This window comes from Ovis canadensis, chromosome 6, assembly GCF_042477335.2.
Source record: "Ovis canadensis isolate MfBH-ARS-UI-01 breed Bighorn chromosome 6, ARS-UI_OviCan_v2, whole genome shotgun sequence".
Lineage (NCBI taxonomy): Eukaryota > Metazoa > Chordata > Mammalia > Artiodactyla > Bovidae > Ovis > Ovis canadensis.
In genome coordinates, this window is record NC_091250.1 from 132373615 (window position 1) to 132396014 (window position 22400).

At 42.4% G+C, this 22400-nt stretch overlaps 1 protein-coding gene across 27 annotated transcripts in view; it reads right to left on the reverse strand.

Annotated features, from left to right (window-relative positions):
- Window positions 1-21037, reverse strand: part of ADD1 (adducin 1) — a 91043-nt gene extending 70006 nt beyond the window's left edge. For 15 of the 27 annotated variants that reach the window (XM_069594869.1, XM_069594851.1, XM_069594864.1 and 12 more), the window contains exon 1: window positions 20794-21025. The gene's annotated coding sequence lies outside the window, so the exon portion shown is untranslated. Of the gene's footprint in view, window positions 1-19530; window positions 19636-20013 lie in introns of those variants that run through there. The other 12 variants (XM_069594871.1, XM_069594853.1, XM_069594866.1 and 9 more) reach the window with 7 other exon arrangements.
- Window positions 21038-22400: the final 1363 nt, after the last annotated feature.

Here is a 22400-nt window from a genome sequence, read left to right on the forward strand (position 1 = left end):
TCAACGAAGACCCAGCGCAGCCAAGAATAAATAAAGAAAAGCTATATACACATTTTTAAAAGAACGCTAGAAGAGCATCCTGCGATGGGCCCTGCCTCCTCAGCGCAGGCACAGGAGCACACCGCAGCGCCACTGTCGGCTCCTCTTACAGGTGTGCCACTGCTCTGCACTGTCAATTTTCTATACAGTTCCTAGACTTCAAGCTTACTGAAGCAGGGAGCTATTAAATGCTTCACCTTCCAAAATGCCCAACACAACTCTCTAAACACAGATTTTTAAACAATGCTGACTAAATCAACATAACAGACATAAAGAGCGGTGAGACAAAACCTTGTGAGTACACATTTTCAGCACCAGAAGGAACTTGAGAAACCACGTGATCATTTTATAGATGAAAAAACTGCACACATGACTTCAGCCAAGTCTCATATGCTGGTCAAGCTGTAGCTCACTCTTTCCTGTACCAAAAACAACTCCACTGACCTTTAAACTGTGCATTTTAGAATCACCTCATACTAAACATCCTTTTCCTAAGTTTTATATCAATACGCAACCACTATTCCCATTACTAACAAATACCATTTGGAGAGCTCAAGTAAGAAATAAATTTTTAGAGTCCCCACCACTCAAATAAGATGTTTCACACTATTATTTTCTAAATATTATTTGCATGTGAGATATACATAAAACCTCGAAGGGCAAAACAACAACTACAGCTGTAACAGCCAAAACCTTGAGACTGAAACCAGAACTCTGAATTGGAATCACTCACAGAAAGTGACACGACCAGAAGTCAAATGACAAAATCTCAGTTGGTAGAGGCAAAAAAAGGAGCAGCTGATGAGCTGAACTCTATCAGGGGGTGGAAATGGTCTCAGGATGAATAACCTTGGGTCACAGTAGAAGAAAACAAAATCATCTCAGGAGAAAACATCCTCAGGTTATCCCGCAGGCTAAGATCAACCAAATATGGGGTTCAAGTTAAAAATTCAATAAACCCAAAAACAATCTCCATAAGTGACAATCACTGAAGAAATAAATATCTTATAGGTCAGGGCCCTCAAAGACTTCAGATACTAGAATTACCAAACAAGACACAGAATAACTATGTATGACGTGCTTAAAAATAAATTAATCATAAATATGACAATCCCCAGGGACTATCTAAAATAAGCAAGAAGAGCTGAAAAAGAAACCGAACAACTTTTAGAAATGAGATAACTTAGAAACAAAAAAGTTTAATCAACAATGAATTAATAGCAGCTTCCATACAAACAGGAATCAGTGAATTAAGAGACAGATTTGAAAAGAAATTAACCAGAGAATAAGCACAGAGAGACAAGGAGATGCAAATCACGACAGAAGACAGAATAAGGAATGCAGAGGGGACGCTGGCAATCCTGCAGAGCAGAAAGGCTCGAGTTCACCAATGTCAAGCAAAGTAATATCTGCCTCATAAATACTGTAATCATGCTGCACAATAGCTAAGGCAAAAAAGTCTTCTCTAAAAGCAGACAAAGGGAAAAAAAGACATCACCTACCTAGGAATAACAGTCAGACTATCAGCAAACTTGTAACAGAAACAACAAAAGTAGAGAACCTATTCCAAGGGAAATACCTGTCAATCTAGATTTCCATACCGAGCAAGACTATTTTTGGAGAATGCCTATGAGATAATGTCATTGCAGATAAACAAAAACAGAGTTACTACCTACAAACCTACAGTAAAGGAGTTTCTAACGAAGAAAAGGGATTCTCTGGTGGCTCAGACGGTAAAGAGTCTACCTGCAACGCAAGAGACCTGGGTTTGATCCCTGAGTCAGGAAGATCCCCTGAAGGCAATGTCAACCCAGTCCAGTATTCTTGACTGGAGAATGAAGAAAAAAATGATCCCAGGGTAAAAATCAGAAAAGCAGTAAGCATCATGTGTAAAGAAACTGCTAAATGTGAAAGCAAATCTAAAAATGTTTTTGAAAAATATAATGATGATGCTGTCCAATCTAGGAGTTTAAAAATAAAAGGCTAGACTAAAATATTGGACAAAGTAGCAAGTAACTTGATCACTGGATTTAACTGGAATTAAAGTATTTCAATGTCTTTGTTTTGTCTGATAGTGGAATATGAAACTAATTTCACTTTGTTAAATATGCATGGCAAAATTTCAAGGACAACCATGAAAAGAACATAACAGATTATGTAACTTCCAAACCAACAAGGAGAATACATAATGAAAAACAAGCCAAACAACCTGGTTATTCAAAAAGGCAAGAATGGAGGTGGGGGGAATTACAAATAGAAGACAAATTGTAAGATGACAGAAAAAGTACAAATCTATCAGAATCACAATAAATGGAAATGCTGTTACACCAGTTAAAAGACAGATATAATAATACCCACTGTGGTAGGTTTGGTGATGATCCCCAGAGAAATCAGTCCTAATCCCTGTTACCGATAACCTTACTTTATGTTGCAAAGATTCTGGAAATGTAATTAAGGTACTGAGAACGGTGAGATTATCCTGAATTACCTGGATGGACCCTAAATGCAATCACCAGCATCCTTACAAAAAGGAGGCAGACAGAGATGCTGGCTACAAAGACAAGAGAAGAGGGCAGTCTGACCAGGACCTCAGAGAATGGGGGGGATGCCGCTACAGCCAAAGAACGCTGCAGCCGTTAGACTCAAGCACAAACTCTCTCCACTGCAACCTGAGAGGAGGTATGTTCCCATCAACACAGATTTTGGCTGGGTGATACTGGTTTTGGATTTCTGGCCTCCAGAACTGTAAGAGAAAATTTCTCTTATTTTAAAGCACCAAGTTTGGGGTAATCTGTTAAAGCAGCCACAGAAAAAATAACTAATATAATCATAAAACATAAGAACAGAACATAAAAAGTCTGAAAGTGAATGGATGAAAATATGCATACCAAACAACCAACCAAAAGAAGCTGGAATATCTATATTAATGTTGAGAGAAGAAAGACCCTGGAAAAGAAAACCACTTCTTTAGAATGGTAGTGCCATTCTAAAAAGTGATTAAAAAAAATTTCAACAAAATATTCACATATATATATGCCTAATAAAATGGTGTCAACACATATAAAGCAAAAACAGTGAAAACTCAGAAAATGAAAATCTACCATCATAATGGTGGGCTTCCCAGGAGGCTCAGTGGGAAAAGAACCTGCCTGTACTGCAGCAGACGTGGGTTCATTCCCTGGATTGGGAAGATCCCCTGCAGAAGGGAATGGCAGCCCACTCTAGCATTCTTGCCTGGAGAATCTCACGGGCAAAGCAGCCTGGCAGGCTACAGTCCACAGGGTCACCAAGAGCTGGACACGGCTGAGCTGACTCAGCACGCGTGCATGCACCACCATGACAGGTGGTCTAACCCACAATGTAGAGAGTAACACCAAGTCATCAGCTGATTATTCACGGGCAGAACAGTAAAAAATCAGCAAACAGAAAAAAAGAACAATGTAATCGAAAGATCATCAGAAGTATACAGAACCTTGTGGCTCCTTGCTCTCCAAAACAATTACATCTCACGGGAGTCCCCTGGTGGTCCAGGGGTTAGGATTCAGCACTTTCACGGCAGTGCCAGAACTGACCAGGGGAACTGAGATCCACGAGCCTCGCAGCAGGGTCAAAGTAAATAAACAAATATTTTGAAAATGACATCCTAAAAAAAATTCTTCTTTAGAATACTGTGAATGTTTAGTAAACATTCACCTCACATCTGGATGGAACTAAAAATCTCAACAAATTCCAGAGAATTGGTACATACAAAACATCACTCTGATCACAATGTAATTAAAACAAGTCAATAACAATCTTTTAAAACATATATATGGAAATTTAAAAGCACACTTTTAAATAATGTCAGGCCAAAGAAGAAATCATAATGAAAATCTGAATACACATAATAAAAATATTATACTTTGAAACTGCTGGGTTTACTAAAGACATACTTCTAGAGAAATGTATAGCCTTCAACGTTTCTACAGAAATAGACAGCCCTCAACACTTCTATTAAAAATAAGTATGCGATCAACTTCTAAGAAGTTAGAAAAAGAATAAACTCCAAACCACTTAGCAATCAAACTATGCTTTATATAATTTCTAATCCTTGAAACTACTCTGAAAATTAGATTATAGCTTAGATTCTATAGCTACAAATGTTCTGCTTATCTGAATTTAAAACCATGAACCAAATTCGCTGACCACCCAGTGGTTAGGCCTCAATGCTTTCACTGCTGGGGCCCAGGTTCAATCCCTGGTCAGGGAACTAAGATACTGCAATTCATCAGGTGTGGCCAAAAAATAAAAAATAAAAGCACAATCTGTACGCTCCTTCAGGGGGAAAAAAAACATACATCATGTACGACGTAACTCATGTATCCTTGCAACCCTCATTCAGTCTTGATTTTTACTGAGACTAAAGATGCCATCGTGGCTGTTTTCACAGCACAATAAAATCTGGGGTCAAGAGCTGAAATGACATACAAATAATTCATTTCAAAAAGGTACTGGCAACCTTCCATAGCTGTAGTCAGCAAACTATGCGCTATTTTCCTGAGGATTCTACTTCACCCCAGTGCATTATGAAGACATCAAAATGGAAATTATCCACCAAGAAAAAGTAAAACATACTTTAAAACTCCAAGCTTTATTTTTATAAACTAGAAATAATAAAAATAACTGTGAGTGAATGATATGAAACATTTAAATGATCTGGAGCGCGCTCCTGTCCCTACAGAGAAGCCCCTCGCAGGAGTCTCCGTGTCCTCATCCTTGTGGGCTTCCAACTCTCTGATCTGACGAGCCATGAGCCCTTGAAGTGCTCTGTTCCTGTTGTGTTTGATGCCCAATGCCCACCCAGTGCAACACCTGGCACACTGAAGGCCTTTTTAAAAGTTCCATGAATTAATAAGTCTCCTAAATGTGACTACTATCATTACAAACTAGAAACAAACAAAATTCATACTATTACTGTCTGACAAAAAGCCGGAAATGTTTCCCTGAAGAAATTCTCTATTTTCCAAAATAATCAAACACCCTAGGCAGAAAGCAGAGCACATTCAGTATTCCAGACATTCTAGGTAAGGGACATTCCTGGTGGTGATGCTGTCAAAGTATCGAGTGTTTCAGTTCCCGGGGACAACTCTCAGAATAAACTTAGCATGTGGATGACGGGGTCACCCAGCTCCCCAACAACGGTCAACTATCTTCACATCTCTCCTATGAAAGTAAACACTCAGTCCTAAAGGGGGTTCATTCCATGAGACTCAGCAACACTTCTACCCTCCCTTCTTGACTGAAGTTCTGTGCAATAACAACCTATCACCTGGGAACAAGGCTGGACTCTTAACTGAAATATTCTTAAATCTTGGAAAGGACGGCTTAACCACTAAGTTCGTGCTAAGCTGCAAAAGCTTACAGCTGTAACAGACAAAATGATCTCTACACAGACACGTACTTAAAACAGAAAAAGCTGGGAGCAGCTAGTAACCGGGGCGCTGCTGCTTCTCTCCGCCTTCCCCTCCTCACACCTGCTTCTCCCTGGCCTGCACCCTGGGAGAGGGAAGGACAGGCCAGGCTCGCTGACAGCACGCCCACACGCCAGGCGCGCTCAGAAGCCCCACTGCGGCCCCACAGCAACGCCAGGCAGACAAGACTGCTGCGGTCACTATTTCTGTTTCAACAGGAGGAAAAAAAACGAGTTCAGAGAATTTCACAACTTGATCAGGGCTATAAAGTTGAAGTGGCAAAATGCATCCAGATGCCATACCCCTAATACCCAGCACTGTACTAACAGTTAATTTAAGTTACTTCAGTGAGAATAAAAATGCCTAATGCAGTATTCACATTTTTACAGCTTTACTGGTATATATTCACGTATCATACAATTCAGCAACTTAAAGTGCACAGTTCAGTGGGGTTTTGTATGACACATACAACCGTCATCACAATCTAATTTTATGACATTTTCAACACTGAAGAAGCCCCCCACACATTGACAGTCACTCCCCATTCCTAGTCCTCCCCTCCCCCACCACCTCTTTCCCTGGCTTCTTTCATTCAGCATAACGTTTCTAAGTTCAGCCATACTTAGCATGCATCAGTATTTCATTCCCTACTACTGGGTTTGTTTCCATGTTTCAGCTACTAATAATAATACTGCTATGAACATTCATGTACCAATTTTTGTGTAAATGCTTTTTCATTCAGCATTTGCATTTTCAAAGAGTTTTCACAACATGTGACAGAAAAAAACAGGCTAGGCGCAGTTACATGACTTCGTCACGCAGTGCTGGGTAACCCTCAGGGACCCTGCAGGAAACTCACACCTCCTGACTGTAGAGCTGCTCCCTCCTTAGCAGCACACTGCTGGTCTCCTCCACAAGCCACGTCAAGCAACAGCATGCAGATGCGAAAACCTGCTTCTCAGGAGAGGCGCTCCCTGAATCATTCCCGATGAGCCAAACCATAAGGCAAATTTAAATTAAGCCTTACCAAATTAAGAGACGGGGAGAACAGTGTCAGAGGCAGGATATTCTAAAGGGCCCTCCCAAAGGACAGCTCCTCCTCCTAAGGATACATAGAAAGTTGCCAGCTACAGACACACAGGGAGCCAGCATCTGGCCCCTGAGGGCGCCCAGCTGTTATCTGCATGTGCCTGTGGGATTGATCCCAACCTCAGCCTGAGGCCCACAGACCCCCGGAGCTCCCAAGGCCTCGGTGCAGAGCTGAAAAGGGGACAGCATTTGGGGGCACACATTTCTATGGTTAATTGTATAAACCCCTTTTCTAACCTCCTGAAACAGTTTCTAGGCTTATAATATTTTTGGTAACAGGGTTCAGAAATACGGTTAATAATTATATTAGTAATATATAACAGCCACTTACTAGGTAGCATTTAGTTCACTAAAACCTCATCAGTTCAGTTCAGTCACTCAGTCGTGTCCAGCTCTTTGCGACCCCACGGACCGCAGCACGCCAGGCTTCCCTGTCCCCCACCAGCTCCTGGAGCTTCCTCAAACTCATGTCCATCGACTCAGTGACGCCATCCAACCATCTCATCCTCTGTCGACCCCTTTTCCTCCTGCCTTCAATCTTTCCCAGCCTCAGGGACTTTTCCAATGAGTCAGCTCTTCACATCAGGTGGCCAAAGTATTGGAGTTTCAGCTTCAGCATCAGTCCTTCAGGAGTGATTTCCTTTAGGATTGACTGGCTCCAGCTCCTTGCAGTCCAAGGGACTCTCAAGAGTCTTCTCCAGCACTACAGATCGAAAGCATCAATTCTTCAGCACTCAGCCTTCTTTATGGTCCAACTCTCACATCCACACATGACTACTGGAAAAACCATCACTTTGACTAGACAGATACTTGTTGGCAGAGTAATGTCTCTGCTTTTCAATATGTTGTCTAGGCTGGTCATAGCTTTTCTTCCAAGGAGCAAGCATCTTTTAATTTCATGACTGCAGTTACCATCGGCAGCAATTATGGAGCCCAAAAAGAGTCTCTCACTGTTTCCATTGTTTCTCCATCTATTTGTCATGGAGTGATGGAACCGGATGCCATGCCGGATGCCATGATCTTAGTTTTCTGAATGTTGAGTTTTAAGCCAGCTTTTTCATTCTCCTCTTTCACTTTCATCAAGAGATTCTTTAGTTTCTCTTCACTTTCTGCCATAAGTTCAGTTCAGTGCTGCTCAGTCGTGTCCGACTCTCTGCGAACCCATGGACTGCAGCACACCAGGCCACCCTATCCATCACCAACTCCCAGAGTCCACCCAAACCCACGTCCATTGAGTCAGTGACGCCATCCAACCACCTCATCCTCTGTCATCCCCTTCTCCTCCTACCCCAATCTTTCCCAGCATCAGGGTCTTTTCCAGTGAGTCTTTCCAGTCTTTTTCAGCTCTTCACATCACGTGGCGAAAAGTACTGGAGGTTCAGCTTCAGCATCAGTCCTTCCAGTGAACACCCAGGACTGATCTCCTTTAAGATGGAATGCTTGGATCTCCCTGCAGTCCAAGGGACTCTCAAGAGTCTTCTCCAACACCACAGTTCAAAAGCATCAATTCTTTGGCCTTCAGCTTTCTTTATAGTCCAACTCTCACATAAATACATGACCACTGGAAAAACCATAGCCTTGACTAGACGGACCTTTGTTCATCTCTGCTTTTCAATATGCTGCCTAGGTTGGTCATAACTTTCCTTCCAAGGAGTAAGTGTCTTCTAAGTTCATGCCTGCAATTACCATCTGCAGTGATTTTGGAGCCCATAAAAATAAAGTCATCCACTGTTTCTCCATCCATTTGCCATGAAGTGATGGGACCGGATACCATGATCTTAGTTTTCTGAATGTTGAGCTTTAAGTCAACTTTTTCACTCTCCTCTTTCACTTTCGTCAAGAGACTCTTTAGTTCTTCTTCACTTTCTGCCATAAGCGTGGTACCTGCATATCTGAGGTTACTGATATTTCTCCCTGCAATCTTTTTTCTGTTAGCTTTATAATAGTCTGTTTTAATATAAACAATTGTTGGAATCAATCAATGTCCATTTCAGGAAGCTTCTTGTCTGAATCCGAAGGCACAGCTGTGTCTGTACCCTGCTCAGCAGGCTGAGGGCCTGGGTTGTCTCCTTGTCCATCCCTGCAATCTTGATTCCAACTTGTGCTTCACCCAGCCCGGCATTCTGAATGATGTACTCTGCATATAAGTTAAATAAGCTGAGTGACAATATACAGCCTTGACATACTCCTTTCCCAATCTGGAATCAGTCCATTGTTCCATGTCTGGTTCTAACTGTTGTTTCTTGACCTGCATACAGATTTCTCAGGAGGCAGGTAAGGTGGGCTGGTCGTCCCATCTCTTTAAGAAATTTTCACAGTTCGTTGTGATCGACACAGTCAAAGGCTTTGGTGTAATCAATAAAGCGGATGTTTTTCTGGAATTCTCTTGCTTTTTCTATGATCCAGCAGATGTTGGCAATTTGATCTCTGATTCCTCTGCCTTTTCTAAATCCAGCTTAAACCTCATAATAATTGTAAGACAGATACCATGATCACCTCTGTTACACATACACACTTTCTTACATGGGGAATACATGCAGTTGGTGGGTGTGCAAACTGGTGCAGCTCCTTAGAAGGGTAATTTGGAGACAGCTATGCAAATTAAAGGGAGTCTCTTGGACAGCAAAGAGATCAAATCAGTCAATCCTAAGGGAAATCAACCCTGACTACTCGTTGGAAGGACTGATGCTGAAGATGAAGCTCCAGTATTTTGGTCATCTGATGAGAACAGCTGACTCACTGCAAAAGTCCCTAATTCTGGGAAAGACTGAGAACAGGAGGAGAAGAGGGCGTCAGAGAATGAGATGGCTAAATGGCACCATCAATGCAATGCACATGACTCTGGGCAAACTTCAGGAGATGGTGAGGGACAGAGGACTCACATGCTATTGTTCATGGGGTGGCAAAGAGTCAGACACGACTGGGTGACTGAACAACAACATGCAAACTATCCTTGGACTGAGCAATTTCCCGAGTCGATACCTACATATACACTTCACAGTGCCCAAAGACACAGAATACTAACCTTAAAAAGCTTATAACAGTAAAAATCTAGAAACAAATACCTATCAATATAGCAGTGATTAAATAAATTACACAGGTAAAAGAAAAAACCTGAGACGATTAAAGAGAATGATATAGATTTGTGTGCTGCTATTGAGCATTTGCCAAGATGCATTAAAGAGGAACAAAATCAGGATCTTCATGTATAACAATTTTAACAATTTATTTTTTAAAGGATGTATGTACACATTACCACTCCAGCTGTGTGCTCTTGGGCACGTTTCTTAACTTGCCTCATGGCTTCCTTGTCTGCAAAATGGTACAATAACACACCCCACAAAGTGCACAATAAACATTGCCTGTGGCTATAACTTAATAATTATTTAATAGTGATACTACCACTACTAATACTAAATTTGTCATTATTAGATGGGCTCCTCCAAAAAAATTCATTTCATGTCGGCACTACCCAGTGCCAGGCACGAGGCAGGGATAAGGACACTGGCAAACAGCACCTGCTCTGCTTCCTCACCTGGTTCACAGAGCAGACGGGCTTTCTTTTCCCAGACGTCTAGCCTACATTACCTGCCCCCACCAACAGGCAACAAGAAACCACGGACCGTAAGGTGGGTCTCCACTGCCCAAAAGCTCTCCCCCAGATGCACACAGATTCCATCTCTAATCAAACATCACCTCCTCAGAGAAGCCTCCCTCACCCTCCCATCTACAGCAGACCCTGCTGCCATCATCCTCCGTCCCCTATTCTGCTTCTGTGCTCTTCAACGCAGTTATTACTAACGACAGTGGAGCTTTAATTACCTCATCTCTCACTCTACAACTGAAGCTCCCAAGAAAGGGACAGGCATCTTATCCTCTGCTCTGTTTATTGTGCCTAGAGCAGTCCTCAGCACAGAACAGGTGCTCAATAACTATATGTGAAGAAATGGGACTCCAAGTTAATGAAGGCTACAGAATGGAAAATATCCTTGCAAAATAACATTTTAAAAATTACTGTTGTCACTTTATCCTGGCAGAGGGGGTTTTCAAGATACTGTTCAGTTAAAATTTAAGTGTCCTCCAGACTCCACTCCTACTGCATTTAAAAATGCTATTTTTTCCCATGTAGGAAAAATGCTATTTTTTCTTATGTATATTTTAAATTAATATAAAATCATATCAAAATATGCTCAACACTTTTAAGCTAACAGATATCAAAGACAGTGTTAATACATTAGGTACAACAATTGCTTAAAAAGGTACTTCTGGAATAAAGCTCAAAGGGCAAATGAAATTAAACCTGCTTCCCTTCACTCCTTCCAACTCAAGCCTCCTGTATACAGAAGGTCAGAACAAGCATGAACTATTAAACAGCTCTGTTAAAGTTTAATATTATGCTGTGTCAAAGTTCCTAAATATTTTAAATATTTGAAAGAGCCATGTGACAGCTAGTAAGCACTGAACAAACTGAGCAGGTATCAGCATATTTCATCTGGTACTTAACCCACCCTCAGATTCGGCTTTTAAAACCTCAGACTAAAGGAAATTCTCTACTTACCAAAATAACTTGCCAAAGCACAGGGGAAAATAAAAACAAAATGCTCTATCAGATCCACGGGTAAAGCAGGTAAAACGCTGCTGTTATTGTTGCTTCAGTGACTTTCCATTCTCAAGGAGGCTAAGTGAAGTCACTCAGTCATGCCAAACTCTCTGCGACCCCATGGACTGTAGCCTGCCAGGCTACTCCAACCATCGGATTTTCTAGGCAAGAACACTGGAGTGAGCTGCCATTTCCTTCTCCACAGGAGGCTAGGAGTTAATGTAAAAGAAAATGTTGCCATTCACCATCTACAACGTAGTAAAAATTTTAAAGTTCTACTGCTAACAAAACGGAGCAAACAAGGTTTAAGAATGTTTATAGGAAGAAATAATGATTCAGAACCCAACAATGTAAAATTCACAATGTCTGGAATCCAATAAAAAATTACCCAACAAGCAAAAAAGCAGAAAAACAAGATCCATATTGGAGATATAAATCAATCAAACCAACCAAGAACTGAAAGTCAAGTTAAAATTAGTGGACAAGGTCACTAAAACAGTTAGTACAACTATATTACATACATTCAAAACCTCAAGTAGAGAGATGGAAGATATAAAAAAGATACAAATTGAAATTCTAAAGACGAAAGCTATACCACGTAAGATGAAAATTTACACTGAACAAGATTAATGATAGATTAAACACTGTACAAGAGAGTAGTGAATTTGAAGACAAAGCAATTAAAAAAAAAAAAAAGGAAAGGAAAAAGAAAATCAAATAAATGAACAGAGCATCCCTGAGCTGTTGGTCAACTTTAAATAGTCCAATATGAATGGAACTGGAGTTCTCAAAGACAACATTGAGAAGCAAATACACATGAAAAGATAATGACCAAAATTTTCTCAAGTTTGATGAACAAACTCACAGATCTATAAATCTGGATCTATAAATTTAGGTCTATAAACCCAGAGATCCAAGAAAGCTGCTCAATGAACCCCAACCACAAGATACATGAAAAAAGAAAAAGAAAAACCCACTGATTTCAAAAGCACAGCAAGGGACTTCCCTGGTAGTCCAGTGGCAAAGGGTCCTTGCTTCCAATGCAGGAGGCCCTGGTTCAATTCCTAGTCAGGGAACTAGATCCCACATGCCACAACCAAATATCCTGCATGCCACAACTAAGAACTGGTACGGTCAAATAAAAAAAGAAATTAAAGGAAAGCACGTCAAAATAAAACTGCAAAACCAGTGATAGGAAAATCTTAAAAGCCATCAAAGAACAAGGACATGCTATGCAGAAGAACAAAGATCAGGGTGGCAGCAGACCCCCTGTGTGAAGCGATGCAGCAAGAAGACAGTGAAGCAACATCTTTAAGGTAAAAGCGAGAAGGTGTTAGCCCCAAGGATTTGAGTTCCAAGACTTCCGGCTCAGATTCACAATTCTGCGTAGAAAGCTTCTATGGCAGTGGCACCTCTGAATTGTAAGCACTGCATTTTCTCAAACACTAACCTCTCGTTTGGCCAGGTGAGCTACAATATGCATAGCATAGCTTTTTCAGCACAATCTTTCACACCCAAAGGCATAACATAAGTAATAGTTTGGAATGCGTTTAAGAGAAGTTAATGCACCGTTAGTGATGATTCCTCTCTCGTTTTTGCCCTCAAGAATATTCTAAATATGTGATAATAACTCAACACACTTAAGCAGCACCTATAGCTTACAAAGTACTTTTTAATTTAATCATCATACCAATCCTCTTTTTTACTATTTATTTTTGTTTATTGGCTGCATTGGGCTGTGGTACACAGGCTCTCCATTTGCACCTCCAGAGCATGCAGGCTTAGTTACCGTGTGGCATGTGGGATCTTAGTTCCCTGACCAGGAACTGAAATGGCCCCTGAACTGCAAGGTGGACTCTTAACCCCTGGACCACCAGGGAAGTCCCAAATCATCATACCAATTCTCTGAAATACTTATGGAGGGCATTATCACACCCACTGTACAAATGGGGAAACTGAAGTTCAAGAAAGGAAGTGATGTGTCCAAGGATGTGAGATGGAGAAAGTGATGGAGGTGAGGGTAGAATAGGAGCTTTGCCATTTCCCGGATTCTTCCTCTGGGCCAGGTATAATGCTAGCTTAAGATTAACCTAGCAGGTGTTGCAGCAACAGGGAGGGACCTAGAAATGATCGTACTAAGTGAAGTTAAGACAGAAAGACAAACAGCATACATCACTCATGCAAAATCTATAGACAATAACAATGGACTTATTGACAAAGAACAGATTCACAGACTTCAAAAACAAACTTACGGTTACCAAAAGGGAAAGGGGGGGAGATGCGTTTGGAGTTTGGGATTAACATATACACACTACCATATATAAAATTATCAGCAAGGACCTACAGTATGACACAGAGAACTCTACTCAATATTCTGCATTAACCTATATCGGAAAAGAATCTGAAAAAAAAAAAAAAGGATGTATGTGTAACAATCATTTTCCTGTACACCTGGAACTAACACAACACTGTAAATCAACTATACTCCAAAATATAATAAAAATGAAACTCAATAAAAGATCTATTTAGCGAAGAAAGTTAAACAACTAGGTATAACCAGCTCTTTCTAACTCCAAGAAGTGCTCACTATTAAACCACAGCTGAAATATATTATCTGAAGGACAAACATTCATTCTGGGTTAGAACCAGAATAATGAAGCTGAAATTCCTACTAAGAAAAGTAAAGCAGATTTCCTGAACAAAGGGGAGTCTTTATTCCATTTACTATAATGGACAAAGCCCACAACGACAGCCCTGCAGCCAGTATCACGTGGCATCTCGGGACTCAGGACAGTGCTTCTCCTCCGTAGCTCCTTACTGCAGACCAAAGCAGGAAGCTACAAAAGAAAGCCCACTGGCAGACAAAACAAATAAGGGCAGAAGGCAGACGTCTAACTTGGCTTAACGAAAAAATTTAAACTCCGGGCAGAAATCAGCAAATGGTGCTCCACCTGAAGCCAAGTCCATCCCACTGCCTATTTTTATAAGGACCACAAGCTTTGATTTTTTAAAGGCTAGAAAAAAATAATATACGCAACATAAATATATGATAGACATGAAAATCAATTCAAATTTCAGCATCCATAAATTAGGTTTTATTGGACAGTCGTGTCACTTATGAATGACCTACGGCTGCTTTCATGCAACAGCAAAGCTGAATAGTTTCGTTGCCACAGAGATCATAGAGCTCTCAAAGCCTAAGGAAAGACCTGGTGGCTCAGCTGGTAAAGAATCTGCCTGCAGTGCAAGAGACCTGGGTTCCACCCTTGGATCAGGAAGATCCCCTGGAGAAGAGAACTGCAACTCACTCCAGTATTCTTGCCTGGAGAATCTCATGGAGAGAGGAGCCTGGTGGGAGCTCCAGTCCATGGGATGGAAGAGAGCTGGACATGGCTGAGCAACTAACACTCACTCAAAGCCTGAAATATTTATTATCTGGCCCTTTACAAAAAGCCTGTCAACCTCTGCTTTGAGGGAACAGATGAGCCTTTAATAATTTGTCATGAACTTCATTTCTCACAGCTAAGCTTTTAAGAAATTAACTGAAGATCACTAATGCAACAAGCATTTCTTAAGGACCTGCTCTACTCCAGGCACTGTGCTAGCCTCAGGAAACAGTAACAAAAGAGGCAGAGCTGCTACCCTCACGGGGAAGACCAGAGCCAAAAGTTACAGGAGACTGAAGGGGCAGGACTAAGGAAGTACGCAGACGGCAGGCAGCACAGCCTGGCGTTGCAGAGCATCATCTCCAGACTCAGACGTCCTTGGTTTGAATCCCAGCTCCACCACCTCCTTTGTGACCTCGGCAATCACTTAAACTTTCTTGGTTTTTCCATCTGATGAGATGAAAATAGTATCCACTCAAGAGGATTGTTTTAAGCATTAAATTAGATAATACTGGGCTAGTAAAAAAAAAAAAAATCATGCAGGTTTTTCCAAAACATCTTACGGAAACACCTGAAAGAACTTTTTGGCTCCCACACATAAAAAGTGCAATGCCTAGCACACAGTAAGTATTTAAAAAAGATAAAAATGTAAGCTTATAAACTGGATTTAGAAAACCTGTGTTGCCACTAAAAGCACATCCCTATTTTCCATAGTCACTTAAACAGAGGGAGCGACAGGTATCGAAGGAAAGTCCACAGACACAACCGCAATGTGTGCACTCAATGCGGGCAGTGACCCCACCGTCACAGCTCAGTAAAAACTAATAATGATAATAAGAGCCAGACAGGTTCCAGAAGGCCATGTAAACGCAGCATAAATGGACAAGTGGAAGAACGGAAAAAAGTGAGCTGGGCGATCACTATAAAACTGGGGGAGCTCTGACTCAGTAGTTAGGACTCAGTGCTCTCACTGCCAGGGGTCGCGGTTCAACCCTTGGTCAGCATCATTCCCCTAAACCATAGGGCACAGACAGAAAAAAAAGAAGAAATTTGGATTTTGTTCTAAGTATAAAGGGAAGTCACTGGATTGATTTGTTTGTAAAATTGCTTAATTTATTCTGAGTACATAATCCAATTACATGAATCAAAACTCAAAAGGTTTATTTATGAGGTTATCCAGTAAAACATAAGGCTTCTTCCCACCTCTATCCAACAGCCACACTGTTACCTAAAGGCAACTATCAATACTTCACTGGTCTTTGAGCAGGTTTAGCACGGCAGACCATGATCCAACTTCTACTGTACATAAATCACTCTGGCTGCCAGGTGGAGATTAAGTAGAAAGGACGGACCCGGGGGGACCAGCTGCACGCTGCTGCGGTAGTCCAAGAGAGATATGACAGCCACTGGGACCAGGCGGAAACAGTGGCGATGGGACAGAAGGACTGATCCAGGACGTATTCTTAAGGTAGAACTGACAAAATTGATGTTACCAGACAGCATTAATGACGACAGCTATAAGCACTGGTTTCCACACACTAGAGTCTACGGGTCTAGTATTTTAGACTTAAATGGCTAAATACTCAAGAGTTCAGTGATTATGAAGACAGGTAATACATGAGAGAATAGATAACAGAAAAAGATTACTAAAATGTGATATTTACAACTGGATTAATATTGTATCAATATGAATTAGATGATGTGAGAAATGACATTTTTGAAGCCAACTCCAAACTGTACTATTGCAGTTGAGGGACTGAAATAGCAGCTATTAAACAGGCAAAAAAAAAAAGTGAAAGTGAAATCTTTTAACATCAGTATTGGCTACTAGCACATAAGAGAGAAGGCTCAAGTCTTCTTAACAGAACAGAATTCAAGAATATGACATCACACTTATGTGAAGTACTTCTTACCATTCTAATCACTTTAAATGCATCAGAAAAATTTCACCAAGTTACAGTATAAGTGAAAAAAATGGCCATTAATTGACAAGAACATTCATTAAAAAGCAGTCATATCTTCCTGAATAAAGCATGGCACAACCATATACAGGAGCACAATGCAACTGGAAGGAATGAGAAATATGTCTATACTCTAGTCTGGCACAGATGCCACATGTTAAGTGGGGAAAAAAGCCTGATGGCATTAGGGAAGCGCAAATCAAAACTGCGAGATACCACCTCACCTCATATCCATCAGGATGACCACTGTGGCTACTATCAAAAAAAAAGGAAAATGTCCCCAAGGATGTGAAAAACTTGGAGTCCTTTTGCTCTACTGGTGGGAATATATCAATAAAATGGTACAGCCATTGCGGAAAACAGTACAATGGTTAGTCAAAATTTTTTAAACAGAATTACCATCTGATCCAGCAATTCCATTCCTGAATACATAACACAAAGAACTGAAAGTAGGGTCTCAAGGAGGCTATTTGCACATTCATGTTCATAGCAGCAGTATTCACCATTGCTGATACGTGGAAGCAAACCAAATATTTGCAGAAGGATGAATGAATAAATAAGTGTGGTATTTACATACAATGGAATGTTATTCAGTCTTAAAAAGGAAGAAAATTCTGATACTTTCTATAACATGCATGAACCCTGAGAACACTGTAAGTGAAATTAGGTCAGACAGAAAGACAAATACCACATGATCCCACTTATACATGGAACCTAAAAACAAGACAAAAAGCAATTCCTTAACCAGTATTTTATAATAACTATAAATGGAGTATAAATTTTAAAAATTATTTATCACTACACTGTATACCTGTAACTTACATATTTCTTCAATTTGAAAACAAAAAAATGCAATACCTAAACACTGAAAACAAAATAAAAAACAAAAGAACACCGCACACCCAGTGGCAGCAAAATCATGCAGTAACTACTCTAAGCAACTTTAAAACACAATAATTTGACTACGTATTCCAAATAAGGATACAAAAAAACCTCTTAAACACCTTTTATTAGTTGGTGGTAGTGTTCATATTATCCTTCTGATACTGAAATACAGTGTAGGATAAAGCAATGAGGAATTAGAGTCAAGACGTTTGTCTTAGAAGAAAAAGAGAGACACAGGCAAGATTAAAAAGGTTAAACAGAATTCTGTCATCTCGCTTTAGTGTCAGTAATCCGCCATGTGTGCACTGAAAAGATCAATGATCAACTTAGCAGCAATAAACAACCCCACAGGCACAGACTTTAATTACTAAATATTATTTTTTCATTAAAAAAAATCAAGGCCGCTTGGAGAAATGATGATTCCAGGGCTGGGACAAAAAATGTACAACATGAGCCTGGTGTGGTTTGTCATACCAGAAAAAAGAGCCATCAAAGACTTGTGTCTAAAGGATTGAGGAGCCAATTTGAACAGATTTCTATTATACAATGACGGAACAATTTGAGTCTCAGTAAGGATTTGCAATGAACTGAACCATATAAATACGTTTAAATCCATGAATTCACAATGACACAAATACATATACACAACTCACTGGCTACTTTCAGAGGATGCCAACTCATTATTTTGAAAACTAATATAAAATGTAGCAGGATTAAGCATTTATCCTGCCTTTCCTAAGAGAGTTACAATTCAAGGTAACCAAATAATGAAGGAAGGGAAATTGCTCTTTATAGAAATATTCCAGCTAATAAATGATGAAGTTATATAATTAAAATATCGACATTTTTAATACCTACTTAAAGAATGACTCTAAACATTGAGCATTAAGGGATCCAAACATGAAGACAGACCCCTTGCAGCAATACTGACCGACCTAAGGGTTCTCATACTAAGTGCGGCAAGACAAGGGAAGACATCAAATGACACCACCTTAGCGAAATCTAAACAATTACACAAATGAACTTACTTACAAAACAGAAACAGAGTCACAGACTGAACAAATTTATAGCTACCAAAGGGGAAAGAGGGAGCAGAACAAACTGGAGATCTGGGATTAACAGATACACATTACTGTATAAAAAATAGATTTAACAGTACCTACTATATAGCACAAGGAACTATATTCAGTATCTTTTAATAACCTGTAATGGAAAGAAGCTGAAGAGAATATGTATCTGATATACACATGGTATATATACCTGAAATACTATGAATCATCTATACTTCCATTTTAAAAGACTACTAATCCTTATCTGCTACTAACCTACGAAGTCTTCTTGCCAAAAATAAACCAAGCCTGAATCTGATAACGCCTTTAGGTCTAACTAAGTTACGTTACATTTACAGCAAATACTACACAGATAAACTACAAAACAATAAAATCCAGACCATGAGTAATTCCACAGGACAAACCAACAATTTCAGCAACAAATAAATTACAAGCGACAACAAAAGACGGAAGAGGAGCCTATAGATTAAAACATGTCACAATGTACGCCTTTGGATCCTGACTCAAAACTGTTAAAATCAAGAAAATATACACACAGAAACACTTAACAGCTAAAATCATATGACATCTTGGGTATGAGGATACAGGTAAAGCAAAACTAGCCATGAGTAAAATAACTACTGAAGCTAGATGAGGGTAGAGAGGTTTATTACACTAGTCTCTCTACATGTGGTGGGAAGAATTAAACATGTAAAAATAAGTGAATAAGTCCAATTTAATCTCTAAATTTCACATAATAAAAATGTCTCTTTGATATTAGCTGTCAAGCTGTTAAAAATTATGCCAATCAAGAAAATTTTAAACCAGTTGGATATCTGATTATTTTTTTAAAGTATCTTTTAAAGTGCTTCAGTATTTACTGATTCAATACAAGGACAACCTGAAAGAACTAACTAAAAACTAATAATCATCTAAAGAAACACCTTTTATAGCAAAATCAGTAACAACTGAATACCAAACAAAACCTTACCAATATCAGACAACACCGAAGAGTTAAAGGAGAAAACGGCTAGCTGTATAAATTATATTTTAGAGAGGAAATTATCCCACCTTTTGAAGACTGGGTAAAATTTAGATTCACGTCTTTCGGTGAGCCTCTGTAACTGAAACCACACAAGCAGTAAAACAAACCATACCATTTGTCCTGCTGTAAACCACATCAAAACTCTGAAAAACAGTTGGGACTGCCAAAACCATTCACTTCCTTAAAAAACAACTTCACCATTCTAGTGTAACCCACAATCAGAATACCAAGATTCTGGATTTAAATAACTAGTTTACACGTTAGCTGGCACTTGCCCGCTAACTGAAGACCCCAGCTGTACAACCCCACCCTCATATAATTCATCTTTGCCTGGGGTGCCTTCCCCTCTCTGGTGTTCATCGACTCCAACTTCACTGGGAGCCTTCACTGATGTGTTTAAGCAAAGACAGAGTGGACCTTACAACAGCTTATTTCCTATCCTCATTAAGAAGTAACATTTTTCACCCCCCCCCCCCTCAAAAAAAAAAAATCCTTCTGTAACAACTTACGAGCAGCATTGCACACAATGCTCAGCTACGTTTTTGGCCCGTGCGGATATGACAAATTGCTTTCTGTCATTTAGGCATAAAATCATATGGTCACACCACTACTGGCAGTTGCAGGTTAACCGAAAAAATACTTAAGGTAAAAATGCATGAAGTGAACCAAAAGCTTACGAAATCTCCTGACCACCATGAATTACTCGAGCAAAAATAAAACGGTGAAAAGGCAAGAAACCCTCTGACACTCCCCGAGACGAAAAAGAAAGGAAAGAGAGGGCGAGGAGGAGCAACAGCCCCTTCCCTAATCAAGTTGCAGGACAGCCCTATTACCGTCCGCAGGCAGATGTGGCTTCTCTCTTTCGGCAGAAGCTGTCGTTTTCTTAAAAAAAAAAAAAAACACAGAGCAGACGGCTGGCAGGATCCGGATGCCCGCGTCTGCCTGCGTCTGTGCGCGAAGCCTAGAGCCGCTGGCACCGCGGGGCCACGGGCCGGGCCGCCGCGACCACCGCGCAGACCCCCTTGTCCAGCCCGCGCCCTCCTTCTCCACAGGGAGCCCCGAAGCCCACCACGCAGCCCACCGACAAGCTGTCCGGCCGTCCCCACAGACCAGCCCCTGGGGCCAAGGGTCTGCAGGATATAGGCCCCCCCCCGCCTCCGCCCTTCAAGGCCGACGGCCGAAAGGCGCGGACCCCTCCCATGGCGGCCCCCGCCCTCCGTGCCGCAGCCGAAGGCCCGCCGCTCGGCCTGCAGCCCCGAGCCCGCCGCCGCGCTGCGCACCAGCCTCACCTCAGAAGCGAATGGCGGGCAGCGCGAAGGTGCCTAGGTCCCAGTGCGACAGCCGCCCGTCCGCTCCGGCGACTCCGGCTCCGGCTCCGCCCCCTGTCCGCCGCGCGAACCCCGGCCAGCTGCCCCGGCCCGCCCGGCCTCCCGCCCCCTCAGCCCTCCTCACAGCCCCAGCCGCCCGAGCTGGGTGCGGCCTGCGGCGCCGCAGCCCAACAACGCACCACCCCATAGGCCCAGCCCTTGCCGCACCTCCCAGCAACCCGTGCTGCTATTGGCTGGGCGCGGGCGGAGCCGGGGGGCGGGGCCGAGGCTGCGAGGGGCGCGGCCTGAGCGGGCGGGGTTGCCGCCTGTTGGCAGAGTCGGACTTCGGCCGCCCAGCCCCTGGTCCTGCGGACCGGGCGGGGTCCAGCGCGTGGGGACGGGCGCTCGCAGGCCCACATGCCTCGTCGCTGAAACAGGTCTGGCCGGCGTGCCGGCGGCGCCCGCTCACCCGAAGCCGCTCGGCCACTCATTCATTGTCGATGGTCAGGCTCTTGGAAGCCTCATTCATTTGTCGTTGGTCAGGCTCTTGGAAGGCAGGTTCGCAGGACGCGCAGGAGCTCGCTCCAAAGGATCCGTTCCAGGCCCTTCTCGGCCTGAGGCCCCAGGCCTCTCCCTGCCAGACTCACCCACTCTTCCAGCGGACAGACTCTGCCCCTGTGCCCAGAGTTTGGGGCCGGGCTGGCAGCCAGGGTGGGGCCAAGACAGCGAGGCCTGTGGATCCTGATTAGGCTCCGTCGATGCGGCCGCTGCCTGATGTCCGGAGCCGGGCGTGCTGATGCTGGATGAGCGAGAGCACCAGGGACCTTCGCAGAACCAGGGCATCGGGGAGACCAGGCCATCTGCCAATGACCTGGAGGCGCCTCCCCAAACTGCCCCTCCTGTTGGTCTCATACGAGTCCCCAGAAGACACAGAAGCCATATGGGCTAGCTCCCTTTATAACCATAGTAAGTTGAGGCCCAGGGCTGGGCAGTGAAAGAATAGTATGGAATCCAGGCCTGCCCTCCCAGCAGGGTCCTACTTGGCCTGGTCTGCAGAAGAGTCAGGGGCACTCTCCGTGGATAAGAGATGGCGACCTCTGATCTCCTGGAAGCAGAATTGTCTCCAGACAAGACTCACAATTCTGCATCACTCACTTTGTTTCCCCCTCACCCAGCAAAAAGGCCTGGCCCACAGCAGATGTCAGTGGGGGCTGAAGGGAGGAAGGGAGTGGACAGCCACTGGGCACATTAAGTGGCGACACAGAAGGTACGAAAGAGACCCAGGTCAAACAAAGGCGACAAGTATAACGTCAGATGCAGCAACACGGCCTGATAAGCACAGGGCTCTCCCAGAGCCAGAGGGCGAGTTGAGAACAGTCTGGAACGCATGGTGGAAAAGTGAGGTATTGGGTATCGGTGTGGCTGTGAGGCCAACTGCAGCAGTGGGGGCCTCAGTTTATCCCTCTATCCATCGTCTGGAAGTTCGCCCAGGTACGTGGACCAGTGAAAACACTGAAGAGTCCATGTCTCGATGGACTGAACTGAATGTGAGAAACATCAAGTGGATCTGAGCCCTTCAAGGGGTGGCC